This window comes from Oryctolagus cuniculus, chromosome 8 (assembly GCF_964237555.1).
Source record: "Oryctolagus cuniculus chromosome 8, mOryCun1.1, whole genome shotgun sequence".
Lineage (NCBI taxonomy): Eukaryota > Metazoa > Chordata > Mammalia > Lagomorpha > Leporidae > Oryctolagus > Oryctolagus cuniculus.
In genome coordinates this window covers 64,574,469-64,585,958 of record NC_091439.1, presented here as the reverse complement: position 1 = coordinate 64,585,958, position 11,490 = coordinate 64,574,469, and the positions used below count along the sequence as shown (strand labels likewise).

At 37.7% G+C, this 11,490-nt stretch overlaps 1 long non-coding RNA gene across 1 annotated transcript in view; it reads left to right on the top strand.

Annotated features, from left to right (window-relative positions):
* The first annotated feature begins 1,775 nt into the window (after positions 1 to 1,775).
* LOC138843523 (uncharacterized) overlaps positions 1,776 to 11,490 on the top strand; it is a 37,837-nt gene continuing 28,122 nt past the window's right edge. Inside the window, exon 1 of the long non-coding RNA XR_011378334.1 lies at positions 1,776 to 2,180. This is a non-coding gene — a long non-coding RNA (uncharacterized lncRNA). The remainder of the gene's footprint in view (positions 2,181 to 11,490) is intronic.

Here is an 11,490-nt window from a genome sequence, read left to right as displayed (position 1 = left end):
GTAGCAGTGGAAACTCAGCAACTGATACTTGTCATTTCTGTGTGCTTGGACGTCTTTAAATTTGTAATAAAGTCATTTTGAGTCCAGCACATGAAGATGAAAGAGCAGAGTAGCATTTTAATCATTCCTAAGCAGGAAAGAGATAGCTAATTTTTTTCTTTGGCATGGAACTTTCCACTTTTAGTAAGAGTAGATTGAGAGAAGGCAGGGTACATTGTCAGTTACACCAGGTTCAGTTAATTGTTGAAACCAGACAAAAATAGCCTTGCACGGTTTCCATTGTTCTGCAGCTGTTGGCTTCATACAGCTTGTCGTCTCCTTCCTTCTGACTAATCGTCATGGTTGCCCAGTTTCCTGTCTTGATTTCCTCCCAGAAGTTGTGATGTGTCATAGGAAGAGAGGGCAACCCTCCCAGAATGTCTTTCCTGGCCTTTGGAACACATCCGTCCTGGAGTACTTGTCTTTTTCTTCAAATCATTGGATTGCTTGACCCGCTTGGACTCAGAGGCTGTGTTTGTGAGCAAGCATGCTTCAGTCACTTGATAAGCAAGCCTAAGTGGCTTCCTGCTTCAAAGAGGTCAAGAAGATGTGCATCTTCAATGGATTATGTGCACGTCTTAGGTCTAATACAGCCTCAGGAAAAAGCTTTTCCTTTTTGCAGTATCTCACTTTGCTGCTTTGTACTTTGTTGAACAGAGTTCTGGATTGCTAAATGTGTATTCTTCCAAAGCTTACTAGTTACTAGAGGAATTATATAATACATTTGGCGAATCTCATGGAATTGAATGTCAAAACTCTAGCAAGTTAACTCTTCAGAAAATAGAAATGAACTTCAAAGTAAAAGGAAAAGACTACTAATATAACACTATAAGTGCTCATATAATGTTTGATAGATGCCAGATAATGTTCTTCATTTTATGATTTTTGTTCATGAAAAGTGCTTGAATCTTCATGCGTGGATTTATTACAATTATATTAGTATAAGAACTTATCAAGTGTTTTTATACATAAATCTAGTAATTTATATTATCATGGTTCTCAGGAAATAAGAAAAGGATTACCACTGCTGTTTTTGGTTGATGGCAGAAGGCAAAATGACAATGTTGTAAGAATCTACATCTAAAATCTAGCTATGAAAAAATCAAATAAAATCAATCCAGAGTTGGCCCATTTAATCTGCTCAAGCATCTGAAATACATCAGATCACTCTTTAGAGACACCATACCAAAGATGGCAGTAACCGGTAACATAAAAGAAAAATACAATTAGGTTTCAGCTGTGCTAATAAACTTAGGCAAGGTAGTATATATACATTCAAATTGGAAAAGGATGGAATGAGCAGTAGAGAGGATTGTCAACAACTGTCTTGGAATATCTACTTAAATAAAGCCTTTAATTCATCAGAGAGTTTTAGCTCCTGACAAAGGCTTGCAGAATCCAAGACTGGACTGAACTCCATAGTCCTTCCCTTCTGATCCTGCACCAAGTCTGGCTCCCTAGGACAGAGCTGATTCACTGTAGGAAGCCTCTAGTTGGCTCTGCAGGAGGGCTCAGCTCCTCTGATAGGAGTGAGTCACCAAAGGTTGCCCTCTCTAAATGCGTGTGTTCTGGCATTGGTCCACCATAGTCAACTTAGGTAGTATGTTTCAAACTTACAATTCAGTGTCTTTAACTTTGTCTCCTCCCATCTAAACTCCCCAAGTCATCACACATATTTTTCCTCCTCTGTCATCATACAAACCACTCACTGCCACGTTGAACTTGACACTCATGGCTGAAGTGGCTTTTTACACACCCAGTTCTCTTTCTTCAGCCTTTATTCCCAATGCGGTCTCTCTTTTTAACAGGCCCCCTTCCCTCCTCTCTCCACAGCCAGTTCCCACCATCTTTCCCCAGCTCAGTAGTTCTCTACTCGAGGCAATTTGCCCCCCAAGGGGGCATTTGGCAATGTTGCCAGATTTTTTTTTATTGCCATAACCTGGGAAAAGGTGCAAGCAGTGGCCAATGGATAAAGGCCAAGGCCGCTGCTGAGTATTTTCCAATGTGTGGGCCAGTTCTCCCCGGCAAGGAATTGTCAAAAATGCAAGATCTGCAAGGTCTACAATCTCCGGGGGCTCCTTCGTCACATCCTAGTTCACAACTCATCTCCCCTGAAACGTCTGTGAACACCACTCCCCACGGTAGGAGCTGAGTTAACTATTTCTGTTTTCCCTCCTTTACTACCTGATAGGATTGTTCTTTCTTTGAGGCTTACATGCTGTAGCAAAATTGGGCCAGGGGATGGGGTGTGCATTTTTCATCTATGTCTGTCAATCACCAAGACTACACTAGCTTATTGTGGATCTAGAAAATATTTGGATGATTGAATAAAAAACAACTGTCTTGTTTTAAGCTTTCTGCCTTTGTTTTTCTGCTAATCATTTGGCAACCTTGGAGACATTTTGCTGAGCCTAATTGTAAATAAAGAATAGACATCGTCAAAGGCTTATCTTTCCCTGTCTCTGATCCACCACTCCTTAGCAATGATGGCATCTTTGAGGATGTTCTTCAGATGGTGAAAACAGTGCATTTAGTGTTAACTAAGAGCCTCTTCAAAAAGTTCAGGGGAAAAAAATTGCAAATAAGAGATACATTTACTTTGTTTCAAAAAATGTTGAAATCCATGCTTTTTTTTCTATAATACACATTTCCGTAAACATTTTGAGGAGCTCTAGTACTTAATTGCTAATAATCTACAGAGCTGGAATTGTTGACCAGTTAACAGTACAGGGATAGATGCCAGATTTTCTGGGTTCAAATCTGGGTCCCACCACCTGGGGGACCTTGGGTATATTACTCAGCCACTCAGCCTGAGTTCTCTGTCTCAAAAATGAGGGTGATCATAAGACATAGCTCATACTTTTTTCATGTGAATGAATGAATATGTATTTGTAAAATTCCAAGGACAGTGCTTAGCATCTAGTTAATGTCTTATTAGCAGTTAAACAGGGATGGAAGGGTAGCCTGGTATTCACCCTCTGTTGTTGTCTTGCAAGCATCAAGTTAAGTCAACGCATCTCATTTAAAATATCACTATGCTTTCTTGCATTCTTGAGGAGAAATGGATGGAAACACGCTAAAAGACAAGAACACTCAAGCGCACCTACTATGTATCTTGATCACATCAGAATAACCTTCCAGAACTCCTGAAGGTTTTTTGCAGATAAGTGATAAGTTATCTTGTAATCTTGGGAAACAACATGAAAACTGTGGATCATCTATGTTGTCACTGTAGCTACCTTCTAACATTTCTGCTTTAAACAGTGGCATTTAAATCATTTTGCCCATAGCAACTAATGTCCTTTAAATTAGCATTAAAAATTCATTCTTTTGGTTTATCCTTCCTGAATCAAGCTAATTAACTATCATCTGAGAGCCCTTTAAATTATAACCTGAATGTGTTACATTGTCTAATTTATAATGGCTCATCTAAGCAAATTGAAAACCCAAAAAGGAGTGAATTAATTAACGTTAATTAAAGAGTACAGCACGAAGCAGATGCCAGGTCAACCTTTGGAGTGTGCTTGGAAAATCATCATTGGGACCAAGTTGTCCCTTTGCAGCAGATAGCTCTGGACAAAAGGCAGAGCCCTGGTGGCCTTGACAAGAAGGAGGAAGGGAAGCCAGATGTAAGGTTAGAAGTAGCACTGAAGACAGACACTATAAATCTGTTTATTGCCTGTATTACCAGTATGATATTACATTTCTTGGCAATAAGAAATCACTCTGAAGTTTTTCACATTTTTTCTAGAAATTCCATTTTATATTTTAATCAGCAAACATTTTCTGAATGCCTTGTATTACGGGGTTTTATGTAGATACTGAGGGCAACACAAAGGTAAGAGTGTTACAATCCAAAGAATTTACAGCACAGAGTAGCGCTGCCCAAGAGGACTTCTATGATGATGGAAACCTATTCTAGCTGCACTATCCAGTATTGCTAGCTACATGTGGATAGTCAACACTCAAAATGAAGCTCATGTAGTTGAGAAACTAAATTTGTCATTGAACTTAATATAAATTTAAATGGTCACATGCAATTAGTGATTATCATATTGAATTTCTCAGGTCAAGGTGAAACACCATGCTTTTTATTTTTATTACTTAAAATTTTTGTAAAAGTTGTCAATGTTAGAAAATAAATTGAGGGGCTAGCACCGTGGCACAGTGGGTTAAAGCTCTGGCCTGCAATGCCAGCATCCCATATGGGCTCTGGTTCGAGCCCTGGCTGCTCCACTTCTGATCCAGCTCTCTGCTATGGCCTAGGAAAGCAGTGGAAGATGGCTCAAATCTTTGGGACCTGTACCTACATGGAAGACCCAGAAAAAGCTCCTGGCTCCTGGCTTGGGATCAGCTCAGCTCTGGCCTTCGTGGCCATTTGAGGAGCGAACCAGTGGAATGGAAGACCTCTCTCTCTCTCTCTCTCTCTGTCTGGCTCTACCTCTCTCTGTAACACTGTCTTTCAAATCAATAAAATAAATCTTTAAAGAAAAGAAAAGAAACTGAAGAGAGGATTTAGAGAGCAAAAGTAGTTCACAATAGAAACCTGTATCTATCCACAAGAGGGGGAATCTAGGAAGAAGTAGGAGAGAGATCACAAAATGTTTATATTGAACCAGAATGTTCCTGGAGTTTTATAAACTTTAAGGCATAGTAACTTAGCTTAAGGTAAAACACACTGCACTGAGAGGTGGAAGGGCCCATTCACTACGTAAGTCATATGTAATCATTATCTTGATGGACATCAGGAATTCACTGAGCCTTCTGGGGGCTAATACTTTTAATAGATATTGAGGTGGTCCCTGAGCCTCCAGAGCCACTGGTTCAATCGCTGACATAATTGTTTATGTATATCATTCATTATAATCTGGATTTCACTCTATTCTTAAAAGTAAAATGTTCTAGGACTGTAACTGTAAAAATGGATTTTGTTGGTTTAAAAACCACTATGAATAAGAAAAATGCATTCAAAGTACAATAATTTTGGGACTCATTTTTCAAGAAATAGTGTTAAGGGATTGTAATTTGTTTGTTTTTTTCCAAATTCAAATCTATTATTCAATGGAAGTGCTTAGCAAGTAAAGACTAAATTTCAAAACCCGGTCATTTGCAACAAGATGGAGGAATTTGGAAAGCATCATGCTGAGTGAATTAAGCCAGTCCCAAAGGGACAAATATCATATGTTCTCCCTGATCGGCGACAACTAACTGAGCACCATAGGGGAAACCTGTTGAAGTGAAATGGACACTATGAGAAACAGTGACTTGATCAGCTATTGTACTGACGGTTGATGTACAATGTAATACTTTATCCATTTTAGTATTTTTTTGTTCTAGTACCATTGGTTGAACTCTGTAATTAACACACAATTATTCTTGGGTGTTTAAATTTTAACTGAAAAGTGATCCCTGTTAGGAATTTGGAAAACATTATGTTGAGTGAAATAAGCCAATCCCAACGGGACAAATACCACTTGTTCTCCCTGATAGGTGACAACTAACTGAGCACCAAAATGGAAACCTGTTAAAGTGAAATGAACACTATGAGAAACGGTAACTTGATCAGCCCTCACCCTGACTGTTGATGAGCAATTTAATATGTTATCCCTCTTAGTATTTTTTTTGTTTGTTCTACTTAATACTTTTGGTTGAATACTGTAATCAATGCACAATTCTTCTTAAGTGCTGAAACTTAACTGAGGAGTGATTGCTGTTGAATATAAGAGTGGGAATAAGAGAGGGAAGAGATGTGCAATTCAGGACATGCTCAAGTTGACTTGCCTCAAACGGTAGATTTGGAAACATACCGGGGGATTACAATTCAGTCCCATCGGGGTGGCATGTACCAATGCCATCTCACTAGTCCCAGTGATCAATTTCTGTTCACAATTGATCATAATGATAGGACTATGAACCAAGGGGATCACGTAAACAAGAATAGTGTCTGCAAATACTAGCTGATAGAGTGGAAAAGGGAGAGAATGATCCAACATGGGAAGTGAGATACACAGCAGACCCACAGAATGGCAGATGTCCTAAACAGCACTCTGGCCTCAGAATCAGCCATTAAGGCATGCGGATCCGGCTGAAAAGCCCATGAGAGTATTTCAGGCATGGAAAGCCAAGACACTCTTGGGGGGGGAGGACAAAAACCTAAATGAAAGATCTCTGTGAGTGAGATCCCAGTGGAAAGAACGGGTCATCAAAGAAGGAGGTACCTTTCTCTGAAGGGAGGAGAGAACTTACACTTTGACCACGGCCTTGTCTACATATGATCAGAGTCGGTGAACTCAGGGGGCTTCCATAGCTTTGGCTGCTCAGGACAAGAGCCTAGGGTGATTACTGATGCCATAAACAAGAGTGTCAATTTGTTAAGTCAACAACAGGAGTCACTGTGCACTTACTCCTCATGTAGGATCTCTGTCCTTAGTGTGCTGTACGTTTGATTTAATGCTATAACTAGTACTCAAACAGTATTTTTCACTTTATGTTTCTGTGTGGGAGCAAACTGTTGAAATCTTTACTTAATGTATGCTAAACTGATCTTCTGTATATAAAGAGAAACAAAAATGAATCTTGATGTGAATGGAAGGGGAGAGGGAGTGGGAAAGGGGAGGGTTGCGGGTGGGAGGGACGTTGTGTGAGGGAAGCCATTGTAATCCATAAGCTGTACTTTGGAAATTTGTATTCATTAAATAAAAGTTAGAAAAAAAAAGACTAAATTTCATAGGTTGGGTAAATTTACCTCTTCTTTCAAGTTATTTAATATAAATCAAAAATGGCTTTCAATTTCAATCATTTTCTTCATTGGGCCCTTGGATTATGTTCTCTTACTCACCCCATCTTTCTGCACTTGTATTGAGTTATACCAATATTGCCACCTATAGGTCAAAATGATTTTTAGGATTGTTTTTCCTAATGAAGATGAGAAAGAATTAAAGTACTTTGGAAAATGGATCATAGATCATTCTTTATGAGTGAGTTTGACAGATATGTAGGATGTATTTTTTTTCATCTTTTGTTTCTTTTTTAGTAATTTTCATTGCAGTGCTTTTCCAAAGATACAATGCAAGTCCCTGACTTCTAAGATACTACCCTGAAAAATAATTTAAAAACTTAATATCTAAGGATGACAACCATTTATATGAATTACTATTCTATTTAAAGGGTATTTTTCAAGTTTAATTTGGTGCTATGCAGAATCAAGCCAAAATATCATCTCCTTTTGGTACTTCATTTAGTAGATCATTCACCTATCTGGACATTTCATTCATGGTTCACCATTCATGGGGTACATTTCCCTTTGAATATTCCCATTCTTTCATGTTGCTTACAGTTCTCAGGGATTAGACACCATTAACCTACTGAGTTAAAGTTATTTGCAAAAAAAGGGGGGAATTTGGAACCAGGCGTATGCCCAAAGAATTTATAAATCTTATTTCATGTGTGTTTTGACTAATTTTGTTTCCTCACATAAAATGTTTGTGATGTGTCTCCCGGTATGTAGATGTGGTCTTAGCATTTGAGACTACTGAATGAGAATTCTGTATGATTGTTCTGTATAGACAATTATTAAATGACTTTCATTGTTTGAATGACTTATTATTATTATTTTTATTATTTAATTATTCTAGTTATTTATCATTACTAATTAATTTTCTCATATTTTCACTTTATTTTGTTTTATTTATGATAACTGTTTAGACTTGAAATAAAGCATCAAGTTTTAATAGACTCACTATGCTCCTAAATCTGTATGTAAAATACATGAAATTTGTTCACCTTATGCAAATACAAATTGTTAAAAAAATTTTAAAAATTACTCAAATTTGGGTCCAAAAGATGATTCTGGAGCCCTAATATGTAAAAAAACTTGAAAATCTGCCATCCCTAAATCTTTCAATTTCAGTTTCAGTGTGCTATGGAACTGCTACTAAACATGTGTTTTTATTTTTCTAAATTAGCAGAATAAATTATTCTGAGCAAAACAACATCTAAACTTAAATCAAGCAGATATTATATAAAACATTGTTTACTAATGCTTAATTCATTAAAATCTTAAATGAATAAAGATTGATATCTGGCAGGCTCAGAACAACTAAATCCCAAACTTTTAACTTGAAAGTACCACTAGTCAGGTAGTTTGCACAAGGCCTTGACACTACTTTAGAGCTTCAAAGAAATTTACAGTAGACTTTAGTTTATATTAGACTATAGGCTTTAATACTCATCAGTAATATTCTGATTTCTAACTAGAATTTCTGGTTGGGGAGAGTGTAGTTTGCCTTTAGAATCTGTGACAGTTACTTGGAAAAATTATTTTTCATTCCTTTTATCAAATATTCATGTTATTATTTTAAATGAATACAGATAAAATCCATAGAGAGAGATTAGATGAACTGAGAGGAGAGAGATCAGAAAATACACCAGATAACCTATCTTGGAAGAGCACTGGGCACAAAATGTTTGGTAACTCTTTGAAGGAAAAAAATTCCAGTTTAATGATTTTGGGAAACTCCTCATATTTATAACTCCTCTTAGTTATTCGTGATTCATTTTTACAGTATTACATTAAATATAAAAATTCCACAGCGAAGAAATATGTGCCATTTTGTTTGACTCAAATTTCCTGAATTAACTGGATCATGGCATCCTTTCCTCTCTGAATGCCTTCCTTAAAACATTTTTTTTAGGATAAACAAATTGCATTAGGAACATAGCGATACTTTCCACCCTACCTCTTTAATGTCAACTAACCTGCCAACCCTGGTACACACTCTTGGCACCATGGGGGTATTCACACATATGAGGGATCTTCAAAAAGCTCTAGGGAAAATGGAATTAAACAATTTGGTTAAAAATTTTGGAATTCGTGGGTAATTTTTCACAGTATACATTTGCCATGAACTTTTAAAGATTTTATTTATTTCTTTGAGAAGTAGAATTACAGACAGAGAGAAAGGTCTTCCATCTGTTGGTTCATTCCCCAAATGGCCACAATGGTTGGAGCTGAGCCATCCAAAGTCAGGAGACAGGAGCTTCTTCCATGTCTCCCATGTGGGTGCAGAGGCCCAACCACTTGGGCCATTTTCTACTGCTTTCCTAGGCCATAGCAGAGAACTACATCATAAGAGGAGCAGCTGGGACTAAAACCTGTGCCCATATGGGATGCTGGCATGGCAGATGGAGGATTAACCTACTGAGCCACAGCTCCGACCCCAGCCATGAACTTTTAGAAGAGCTCTCATAAACATGGATTTCAATTTTTTTTTGGCATCAAAATAAACATGCCTTTGGCTTCCATTTTTCCATTAAATCCTTGTATTTGTGTCTCCTCTCTTTTGAGGACCATGCTGACTTACACATTTTTTAAAAAATTTATTTATATATTTGAAAGTCAGAGTTATACAGTGAGAGGGAGAGACAGAGAGAGACAGAGAGACAGAGGGAGAGAGAGATCTTCCATCCACTGGTTCACTCCCCAAATGGCAACAATGGCCAGGGAAGGACCAAGCAAAGCCATGAGCCAGGAGCTTCATCCAGGTCTCCATGTGGATTGCAGGAGCCCAAATACTCGGACCATCTTCTGCTGCCTTGCCCAGGCACATTAACAGTGAGCTGGATCAGAAATGGAGCAGCTAGGACAATAACCAGAACCCAAATGGGATGCCGGTGTCGCAGGCAACGGCTTTTCATGCTACGGCAGAACACTAGCCTCAGATGTACACTTCTCATCTTCTACAGCCATCTTTTATAGTTAGTCATCACCAAATCACCCTTATTTCTGTAAATAAATGTAGCAGGCATGGCCTGGTCACTTCTAGGCAGAAGGCTTCAGGATTACTGTGTTAGGAAAACAAAGTTTGTCAAATTGGAGTCCATGCTTCTTGTGGCAGTGAGTGACTTTAATGAGCACAGCTCCCACCAACCTACAGGAATGAAGGGAGAGCATGAAATAACCTTGGAAGCATTTGGCCTCTGCAATCTGGGTGTTGCTAGTATAATTTGGATTATTCTGAATATTACATTGCACTATTTAGCAAAACTCCTATAAGCATCAAAGGATGCATAACCTTCTCAATATAAGTCATAGTACCAGAAATGAATTTTTCTGGGTTTTCTATAGCAGCCTTGCCTTTTAATAAACCTGAGCCATTTTAATAAAGAAAGCTGGTACATCAAGAATGTTCACTGGGTGAAATTATCATCAAGTCAGAAGACCTTCACTCATAATGGGGCTGAAGACTGTAAAGTTCTTGCAACCAACCAAAAACAATGGAGCAGTAATTACACACCCTATTGGCTCACCTCCCAAGAGTGTTCCCCTCTGCATCAACCCCATCAGAGCAACTCCACACTGCTCTTGCATCCTCATAGGCTGAAAAGTTCATGCTGTGTAATTCATTCCAGGAGCTTGATGAAAAAGTAATTTAATGTTTTTACTGTTTTCCCTGAAAAGCTAGTTCTTTTCATTTGCTTTCTGGACATTGATGAAAAGGCTGAGTCTATTTTATTTTAATTTATTTTATTTTTTAGTTATTTATTTATTGTTGCTGCAGTCCCAAACAGGAGTTCTAATCTCTCTATTGAATAATCTAGAAGAAAATGCCTTCATTTTTCATGGGCTAAAGGAAGGGAAAATGGATGCTCTGTGTGAGGATATAAAACAACTTTCTGATGAGGGATCAGGTTTCTAAATAAAGAACACTTCACAAGGTCAGTTTACTCTTCCATTTGGTACTGACCCTTTTTAAAATCATAAGAGGAGAAAAGTCAACATGAAATAATCTCTAAACTGTCTCAGCCACATTTATGAGGACTTTCCAAACCAACCCATTCTTTAATCCCTGTGCTTTTTTTTCTCTTCAGAAAAAAAATCACAGGGAAAAACTAAATCACTACTGGAAAAACTAAATCAACGACGTAGTTTGGATCCAACTGCAAATAAGAGGATGTTTTCTGCTAAAGCAGCAAATGACTCCAGTTATTTATTCAGGTCCTCTGCCAAATCATTAAATCTTCATTCTTCTAGCATTCACTCATTCCTTTAAAAATCTGTGAAATGAGTGTTCTCTGTGGCCTCACTACTGGGCACATAAGAAAGACATCAACACATCTCTGCTCCCAAAACAGTTCAGAAGTTTTATCTATGCTTTCCCATATGGTAGCTGCTAACCACATGCCAGTATTTTAACTAAGTCAAATGATAGTAAAAACTTTGTAAATGTAATTTCTCAGTAGCACTATACCTATTTTAAATGCTTGATAGCCACATGTAGTAAGATTGGATATTGGATAATATTGGATGGGGAAGATAGAAAACACTTATATCATTACATGAAATTCTATTGAATAGAATTTTTGTTTTGCTGGTGTTGAATTTCTTGAGCTCTTCATAGATTCTGCTTGATAACCATTTATCAGTTCTAAGTTCGCAAATATTTTCTCCCA